This window comes from Ornithorhynchus anatinus, chromosome X5 (genome assembly GCF_004115215.2).
Source record: "Ornithorhynchus anatinus isolate Pmale09 chromosome X5, mOrnAna1.pri.v4, whole genome shotgun sequence".
Taxonomy (NCBI): Eukaryota; Metazoa; Chordata; class Mammalia; order Monotremata; family Ornithorhynchidae; genus Ornithorhynchus; species Ornithorhynchus anatinus.
This window is the reverse complement of record NC_041753.1, coordinates 25,018,957-25,028,215: the sequence shown is the minus strand read 5'-3', so window position 1 is coordinate 25,028,215 and position 9,259 is coordinate 25,018,957. Positions and strand designations below refer to the sequence as shown.

The window sequence follows — 9,259 nt, the reverse complement described above, 5'->3', positions numbered from 1 at the left end:
GTCACACAGCAGACAGGTGGCAGAGCCGGGATTCGCGCATAGTAAGTGCTTAACCGATACGACAATTATGATTGTTATTAATATTTCCTTTTTGGAGGGGGATGCAGGGGAGCAGTATTGATTTCTTTGGTCTCGGCCTAATTTCTATCGAGTAACCCCTTTGGGCTGGGATTACATTTCTTGCTTGCATTAGGGACAAAGAATATCACTGCCTAACAGCTGAATAACTCTGAATAAGTCCCAGCCAATTTTCTTACAAAGCTGGCGTGTGATCATGACAAGTAAGACGCATTGGGCCCGAGCCACCATAACAGACCAACAAATTCTAGCAAACCAATTAACTTAATAAAACAGTGGAATTTATTGGCACTGCCGTTCCCCTGAGCAGAAATACCCCGTGAACAGACGCAGAGGAGATAAACAGGCTTGGGGCCATGGTAGAGGAGCTGAAACGAATGAGGAGGCTGAAACACGGTCAAGTAAAGCCAGTTATCATCTTAGCGACAGGCCGGCTTCCACATCTCAATGAGTTAAACATCCACTGTGGTTTTCCCCCAACTTTCTCTTGCGGGCACAAGAGGTCTTCTGGAATGCAAACCGCATGCCCCTGTCGAATAAGTGCTACCTGAGAGTACCACTCTCAGGCCTCAGTAAGGTACAGCCGACACGGTATCTGCAGTGTGTCGCGTGCGGAGGAGGTGACTCTGATTCTTTACAAAGTGTGTTTCCCGCCGGAATGTATGCTCGAGTTTGTGTCGCTCCCGCGCTGCCTCGGCAAGTCGGGGAGGGCTAGGTATCCGGGGGGGCATTCGGCCTAACGGAAGCGTGGCCGAGAGCCCCGTGCCGATACACGGGCAGTAATCCTGAAGCAAGCGATGGGGGAGGGGAGCTGATCTCTGATCAACGTCTTAAATTCAAATCCCGTAGCCCCTTCTAAGGATTTCGCAAGTCCCCTACCCAGCTTGGGTCTACGGTCCATTTCAGAGAGGAAATGACTGGTGCAGATGGGCGTGGGTTCTACTCTCTTGAAAGCCGAGCTGATCGGGACCGACAAGATGTCTTCAAGAGAAGATTCTGCGGGAATATAATCTGTTCAGTCACGGCAAGAGAACACGCGGACCCTTTCCGTGGACACAAGGCAAGTGCTGGAGGGGGCCGTTTCAGGGATGGGAAGCTGGGGAGAAAAAGGAGGAAGGAGATAGAGTCCCACCCTCTCTCTGCTGCCTTCCTCTCCAGCCTGCTTGGCAGCTTGGTCCGCAGGAACCCAGCCCTGGGTCATCACCCCGATCATCCCGAAGGCAGCGATTCCCACCCCGATCTCACAGGAGGGGAAATGAAGGCAGGAAAATTTAAGCGTTTGTCCAGGGCCTGCCAGAGAGTTGGTCACAGAGTTGCGACGAGACCCAGTCCCGTTTAATTATTTCTCTCGGGAGATTCCACTGCCTCTGCTTCTGACGCCTGTGGCTGGAGGCTGTCCTGCCACTATCTGTGGGGCTTGGGAAAAGGGAGGCAAAGAGGGAAGGGTTTGGGAGAGGTCTGCGCCTCGCTAAAGTACGACCCACCACAAGCTCTCCCAAGCATTTAGTGCAGTGCTCTCCCATAGTAAGCACTCAGTGAGTACTACGGACTGAATGCAGAAATGATAGCTTCTGGGTGACCTTCTCAGATCATATTCCATCAGTTAAAAACATTGCTTTACGGGGCAATCACGGCCACTTTCCTCCAACTGGTTCCCCAGGGAAAGCGCTGTTGTCCAACTGGGTCTGGGTGGGGGGGGGGAATAAGAGGAAATTGCCGGGATGGGGGGCACACGAGGGGCAAGAGAAAGGTCTGACTGACCCTGCTTGCTTCTCCTGCCCCACCCCCTCTTTGCAAATACTAGCAAAAACGGTGCTAGACTGTAAGCTCCCTGCGAGCAGGGAACGTGTCCCTGGAAGAAATGACATGGTTCCTTCCCCTTAAGAAACTTAATACTGTAATGTAATAGACAGATTCAAGTTATTAACAAATAGTAGGAGCAAGAGGGAAAACTATGATACAGTTTGTTGTGACAAAACTACGGAAAGATGGAGTAGAGGAGTTAATACTGGCATTTCCGACATCTCTGAGTTTTCACCCTCTTTCAGGTTGGTGACACTGGAATCTACTTTGCAAAGCCAGGCTTGTAAGGTGACTATTACGTAAACCTTCATTCATTCCTTCATTCCATCATATTTATTGAGCGCTTCCTGTGTGCAGAGTGCTGTATTGAGCGCTTGGAAAGTACGATTCAGCAACAAATAGAGACGATCCCTGCCCACAGCGGGCTTACAGTCTAGAGGCGGGGGGACAGGTTGCAATATAAATGAGTAGTATTATAGAGATATACAAATATACATAAGTGTCGTGGGGCAGGGAGAGGGGGGAAGAGCAAAGGGAGCGAGTCGAGGTGACGCGGAAGGGAGGGGGAGCTGAGGAAAGGGGGGCTTAGTCCGGGAAGGCCTCTTTGAGGCGGTGAGCCTTCATTAGGGCTTTGAAGGGGGGGGACGTGTGATAGTTTGGTGGATTTGAAGAGGGAGGACGTTTCAGGCCCGAGGTAGGACATGGGCCAGGGGTCGGCGGCAAGACAGGCGAGATTGAGGCAGAGTGAGAAGGTTAGCACCAGAGGAGCGGAGTGTGCGGGCTGGTGTGGAGAAGGAGAGAAGGGAGGTGAGGAAGGAGGGGGCAAGATGATGGAGAGCTTTAAAGCCAGTAGTGAGGAGTTTTTCTTTGATATGGAGGTGGATGGGCAACCACTGGAGATTTTTGAGGAGGGGGGGTCACATGCCCAGAACATTTCTGTAGCACGATAATCCGGGCAGCGGAGTGAAGTGCTCAGTAAATACCACCGATGGATCGATTAACTCGCATCGGGAGCCGGGGGTGAGTTGGAGGAGACTGGTGGGTAGACCTGGAATCGGAACAAATGGACGTGGGCAAGAGGGCTCGGAAGCGGATCGACTAGAGGCGAAGCGGCTCGACCCACAGTGCTGGACGGGGCAACAGAAGGTGAACCAGGATAATGGATAGGCAGTTATAAAGGCAGGCGGCGGGTGAAATGGGATCATCAGTAGGCAGGACCGGCTTATTCAGTCATTTACTGAGAGCTTACTGTGCGCAGAGAACTGTAGTTAATGCTTGGGAGAGTACGTTAAGACGGAGTTGGGAGATACGTTCCCTACCCACAATGAGCTTACAATCTAGAGGAATCAGTCTGCTAGCAACGCAGTCGGTCAAAGAACCGAGTGGGAGAGAACTTCTTTCGAGGACTCTAATGCTGACTGCCTGCTCTGGGAGTTGACCCTTAAATGAAGCTCTGCCTGCCACTCCTCGTGGCGTAGAAGGCTTTGTCCGCCACTTGTCAGCTGTGTGACTTTGGGCGAGTCACTTCGCTTCTCTGTGCCTCAGTTACCTCATCTGGAGAATGGGGATTAAGACCGTGAGCCCCTCGTGGGACGACCTGATTACCTTATATCTACCCCAGAGGTTAGAACAGTGCTTAGTAAGCGCTTAATAAATACCATCATCATCATGATTATCATTATTATTATTATTTGTCCAGGATCTATAACGGAATAAAGATACCAAAGCACTTCTAGGGGCTGTCAGATGCCGAATTAGCTACTGCATTCAGTTCCACAGCAAATGTCAGCAGTGACTGGCTCCTCCACCCGCTTCTACACTGCTCAACCATGGACAGACCAATTGCTTGGAGAGGGTCTCTAGGTGGCGGAAGGGGGAAAGCGAGGGGAGTAAAAGCAGAAGAGGAGTCAGGTGGGAGCAGAAGCGACAGGTTGCCCATCCACCTCTGCAGCAAACCTCCTGACCGTTGGCTTTAAAGCAGCCCGCCACCTTGCGCCCTCCTACCTCACCTCGCTGCTCTCCTTCCACAACCCAGCCCGCCCACTTCGCTCCTCTAGTGCCCACCTTCTCACTGGGCCTCCATCTCGCCCGTCTCACCGCCGACCCCTAGCCCACGTCCTGCCTCTGGCCTGGAACACCCTCCCTCCTGAAATCTGACAGATGATGAGGCCTTCCCAGGCTAAGCCCCGCCTTTCCTCTTCTCCCACTCCCTTCTGTTTCGCCTTGACTTGCTCCCTCTGTTCTTCCCCCCTCCCAGCCCCACAGCACTTATGAATGTATCTGTAACTTATTTGTATTGAGGTCTGTCTCCCCGCTCCCCTAGACTGTAAACTCGTGGTGGCCGGGGAATGCGTCTATTTATTGGGTAGTGTACTCTCCCAAGCACTCCGTACAGAACTCTGCCCGCAGTAAATGCTCAGCAAATACGATTGAATGAGTGAATGAATGAAGAGTGAGGACATTTCCTCTTGCCAGTCGGTAACCCACTCTGGTCCACAGGCCCCGGGACCGAGATTTTTGCCCAGCTTCCTTTGTCCCTCATGAAGGCAGCGGACTGGGGGATGGTTCTGCCTAGATCACAGGCTCAAGGAGCCGGATATGAGGTGAGCAAAGGAAGGCTTTAAGACCAGTTGGACAAGGCCCGATAATGATTTCAACAGAGAGCACGGGCGTGATGCCACTGGGAGGAGTGTGCTCAGAAATATTGAAGCAGCCAGGTCTAGTGCACGGAACACTGGACCTGGGTTCTAATCCCAGCTCTGCCCCTTGGCTGCTGTGTGACCTTGGGTAAGACACTTCACTTCTCCGGGTCTCAGTTACCTCAGCTGTAAAATGGGGACTGTGAGCCCCATGTGGGACGCGAACTGCATCCGATGTGATTAGCTTGCATCTACCCCAGCGCTTAGAACAGTGCCCGGCACACAGGAGGTGCTTAACAGATACCATTTTAAAAAATACGGCTCCAAGCGTGTAGCGGTCTGCAATTCCATCCGAGTGGTCAGGAGGTCGCACCCTCAAAGCAGGGCATATATGTATATATATTTGAATATACTGGACCGGCCAGCTCTGGATTACCTCCAAGGTGGGAAGGCAGAGTTATTATCCATTAAAGGAAGCAATTTCCACATATCCCATTCCTCCTCTCATCCCAGGAGACAAGAGCCTTCTCCCACTCAGTTTTCTCTCTTAAGAGAGGAGTTGAGAGAGCTTTCTTCATTATGTTCTCCTCTCTCTACTTTTTCCCTAGGCCAGGAGAGCCTTTCTACGACCCCTTCAACCCTAAAGTACAAGACACCCAACCGGTTCCCTGTCCCTCCACTTTCCTCCACTAGCCCCCGGGGCTTCTTCCACAGCTGTTCACGTGGAAGCAGCCAGCTGGACTCAGGAGAAGCTGTGTGGCCTGGTGGAAAGAGCACAGGCCGGGGGAGTCAGACGACCTTGGTTTTAATCTCAGCTCCGCCGCTTGTCTGCTGAGTGACTCTGGGCAAGTCACTTCACTTCTCTTTGCCTCAGTTCCCTCATCTGTAAAATGGGGATGAATAATAACAATAATAATAATGATGATGATATTTGTTAAGACTTTGGTATGTGCCAGGCACTTAAGACCGAGCCCAGTGTGGGACCGGAGCTACGTCCAACCCGATCGACTTGTATCTACCCCAGAGCTTAGTACAGTGTCCGGCACATAGCGAGCGCTTAATAAATACGACTCAAAAACGAAGAAACCCCGCAACTAGGCCCCTGCTGTTTTTCCAGAGAAGGTGGGGTTGGCGGTGGTGACAGCAGAGGCGATGACAGGCTTTGGATTCCTTCTGCCACTATCCCGGTGAGACATCCTGTAATCATGGGCAATGAAATATTCCTATGGGTTTTACGAACGTGACCGATTTTGTCGTGATTTTATGGACTGGCCGTGAATTGACCACGAACCCTGCCCTGCCCTTTAGGCACCCTCTGATGGGGGTGCTGATGAGTGCCGAAATGGAAGGAGGAGGGAGGGCTTTAACAGAAGGGAGGAGGACGAGGAGAAGTAAGAGGAACGACAGCAACAACAGGAACAACAGCCTTGACAATCCATAGACGGGTTTATTTGGATCTGGTCTGGTCTACCGGCTTCCCGAACAGCACGTCCCCGTGGTAAAAGGAGTTTTTAATCCAAGTGCGGATATGGCAGGAGCTCTCGTCTTGAAATAGATAGAGCGAGAGCTGTCCTTCCAGCTCAGAGATAATGCTCCTGATGGAGATATCATCAGCGTGGGCGGGTTGGCTGGTAAGATTGATGCGTGACTGACAGTGCATTCCTCATCTTGTACGTGTAAAGTTTGCTCCTTGCTGTACTTATTACATTTGTTATCCACAGTGCCTGGCGCTGGGTTTTTTTTTTCTCCCTCTTGTGTCAGCAGCTTCTTGAAGGCTCTCCTCCTTGCCAGTCACCCCATTTCTGTTTGCTGCTTGCCAGGCTGACCGGTCTTCTGCTGCTGCTGCTGCTGCTCTCTGTGTCTACCGACTCTGTTGTAGTCTCCCAAGCATTTACTACAGTGCTCTGTGTACAGTAAGCGCTCAGTAAATACCACTGACTGATTCCTGCTGCTGCTGTTACTGCTAACCTCAACCGTCCAAAGTTAAGTCTCATGAATCAATGAAACAGTCGGCCGATCGTTATTTGTAGTGAGCACCCGTGGGGGACAGAGCATTACTCTAAGCATTTGGGAGAAGACAACAGAATTAGTATGCCTGATTCCTATCCTCTAGGAATTCACCATCTAGAGGGAGAGAGCTGCCAAATAAATTACAGAGAGGAGGCGATGATAAAGTGTAGAAGATACGTACATCCATACTAGAAGGAGGTTGGGAGAATTTATGTGCTTAAGAGGCACGGGAGGGCGGAAGTGGCGGCTGTGGGGAGATCAAGGGAGGGAGATTAGCAATCAATTGGGGAAGGCTTCCTGAAGGAGATTTGGTTTTGGAAGGGTTTTGAAGATTGGGAGAGTAGTGGCCTGGGGAATATGAAGGGGGAGGGAGCTCCGGGCGGTGGGGGGTGGGTGTGAGCAATTGGTTGGTGGTGGGAGAGATGGGGAATGAGACATGGGAGAGATGGGGAATGAGACACGGTGAGCAGATTAATTTGTGAAGAACCAAGAGCGTGCGCTGGATAATAATGGGAGACGAGTGTGGCTAAATAAAAGGGAGAGACCCGAGTGAGCTTTTTAAAGTCAACGGTCAGGAGTTTCTTCTTTATGCAGAGTGAAATGGGCAAACACTGAGGGGTTTGGAGGAGGGGGGAGACGTGCAGATTTTTAGAAAAATGATGCGGACGGCAGGGCCAAGTAAGGACTGGAAAAGGGGAGAGACTGGAGGAAGGGAGGTCAGCGAGGAGGCCGACGCGGTGGTCAAGGCGGGGATATTACAAGTGCTTGGACCCCTGCAGTTGGCCGTTTGGATGGAGAAGAAGAGACGGGCCCCGGAAATATTGTGGAGTCAAAACTGACAGGATTTGATGACAGGCTGAACGTGGGGCTGAGGGAGGGAGGAGTCAAGGATGATGCTCAGGTTGCAGACTTGAGAGACGGGGAGGATGGTTGTGCTGTCAGCTTGAGGGAAAAGTTAGGAGGAGGGAAGGCTTTGGGTGGGAAAATGAGGAGTTCCATTTTGTACCTATTGAGTTTGAGGGGGCAGAAGAACAGCTAGGTATAGATGACCTCGGGGGGGTGGGGGGGAGTGGGAGGGAAGTGAAAGATCGCAGAGAAACAGAGAGGTCGGGTCTAGAGAGATCTATTTGGGAGTCATCTGCAGAGAGAGGTGGTATTTGAAGCCATGAGAGAGGATGAACTCCCCAAGGGGAGAAGTAAGAAGAGAAGAGGATGAAAGACGGAGCCTTGAGGGGGACAGCCACGGTTAAGGGGCTGGAGCCGGAGAAGGAGCCCGAGGAAAGCGACTGGGAAGGATCGGCTAGAGAGATAGAGAACTGGGAGAGGACTGTCAGAAAAACCAAGACTAGAGAGCGTCAGCAGGAGAAGCGGGTTGTCCGCAGCGGCGAAGGCAGCCGGTTTTGCTTCACCGGGACTTTCTTCCGTCCACTCCGTTTCGGTTAAATATGACTTTGAATTCCAAGCAGCCTCAGTGGAAATTCTACCTTGGGAAGGTCAGCTGACTCTAGGCAGATGCAGTTTACTATTTTGCTGTGATTAAATTTAAATTGGATTTCAAATGTAGAAATGGACATTTTCTCCTTTTGAAAGGACTTCTGATCCACTTGACATTTTGCCCAATGTCCTTTGACTAGTTTACTGAGGCTGGGAGCAAAAAAAAGAAATCGGCCACAAGACCGGAGCCAGTAGTATCTGTCAACATGCTGTATCTGATCACGTGTCAAAGGACACTTTTCATTTCCAAGTTCCTAGAGGTCAACGTGACACCAGTTTGGCTTGAAGGTCACCTGTGCTGATGGCGTGTTTGCGAAGGGGAATGGATAAGAAAGGGCCCAAGTCATTCCCTAATAAACAGCGCCATGACCCACAGTTAAAAAAACAGGAGAAGAAGTGACCAAATCCTCTCCACCTGGATCAAGGCTATGGACAGTCGGGGGCGGGGGGAGAGGGAGAGAGGCCTGGGAGACATCTGTATTTCCTCGGCCTGGTGTAATTTCGCCTTCTCCTGGTCTTGGCATCTCAACTGGCGAAGCAGAAGATGAAGCAGAGAAACAGCACGGTCTAATGGAAAGAATCCGGGCCTGGGAGTCAGAGGATCTGGGTTCTAAGCCTGGCTCTGCCAGGTGTCTGCTGCGTGACCCGGAGCAAGTCACTTCACTTCCCTGTGCCTCGGTTACCTCATCTGTAAAACGGGGATCCATTCCTACTCCCCTCATTTCTTAGGCTGTGAGCCCCATGTGGGACAGTGACCGCATCCAACTTGATTAACTTGTATCTACCCCAGTGCTTTTCCTCTCAGGGTCGCACCTGGAGAGTTTCCACTACTCTACCGGTCCTGACTACGGGAGGGAGAGTCAGGCAGAGGCCTGTCCGTTCCGTTCCTAGCTTGACCAGTGGCTAGCGAGTGGAAGGCCATCTGCTACAAGTCAAAACTCCCCTGTGCTGGGCAGCGGCGGCACGGGGGAGAGTCGAGGGCCGAGACTCGAGTTTACTGCGCGGAAGGAGGCGCCGGTAAACCACTTCCGTATTTTTACCAAGAAAACCTCTCTGGATCCGCCACCAGAACGACTGCAGACGGAGAGCGGGACGTCCTGGGAGAGATGTGTCCGTGGCGTCGCTATGGGTCGGAGACGACTCGACGGCGTAAGACAACAACAACCCCAGTGCTTAGAACGGTGATTGGCACATAGTAAGTGCTCCCACGGCCTAGTGGCAAGAGTACGGGCTTG

General features: G+C 51.7%; 1 non-coding gene across 1 annotated transcript; it reads left to right on the top strand.

Moving 5' to 3' along the window:
- The first annotated feature begins 8,819 nt into the window (after positions 1–8,819).
- Positions 8,820–8,957, top strand: LOC114808461. Its single transcript, XR_003756309.1, has one exon. It is a non-coding gene; the product is annotated as a small nucleolar RNA SNORA7 (small nucleolar RNA).
- Positions 8,958–9,259: the final 302 nt, after the last annotated feature.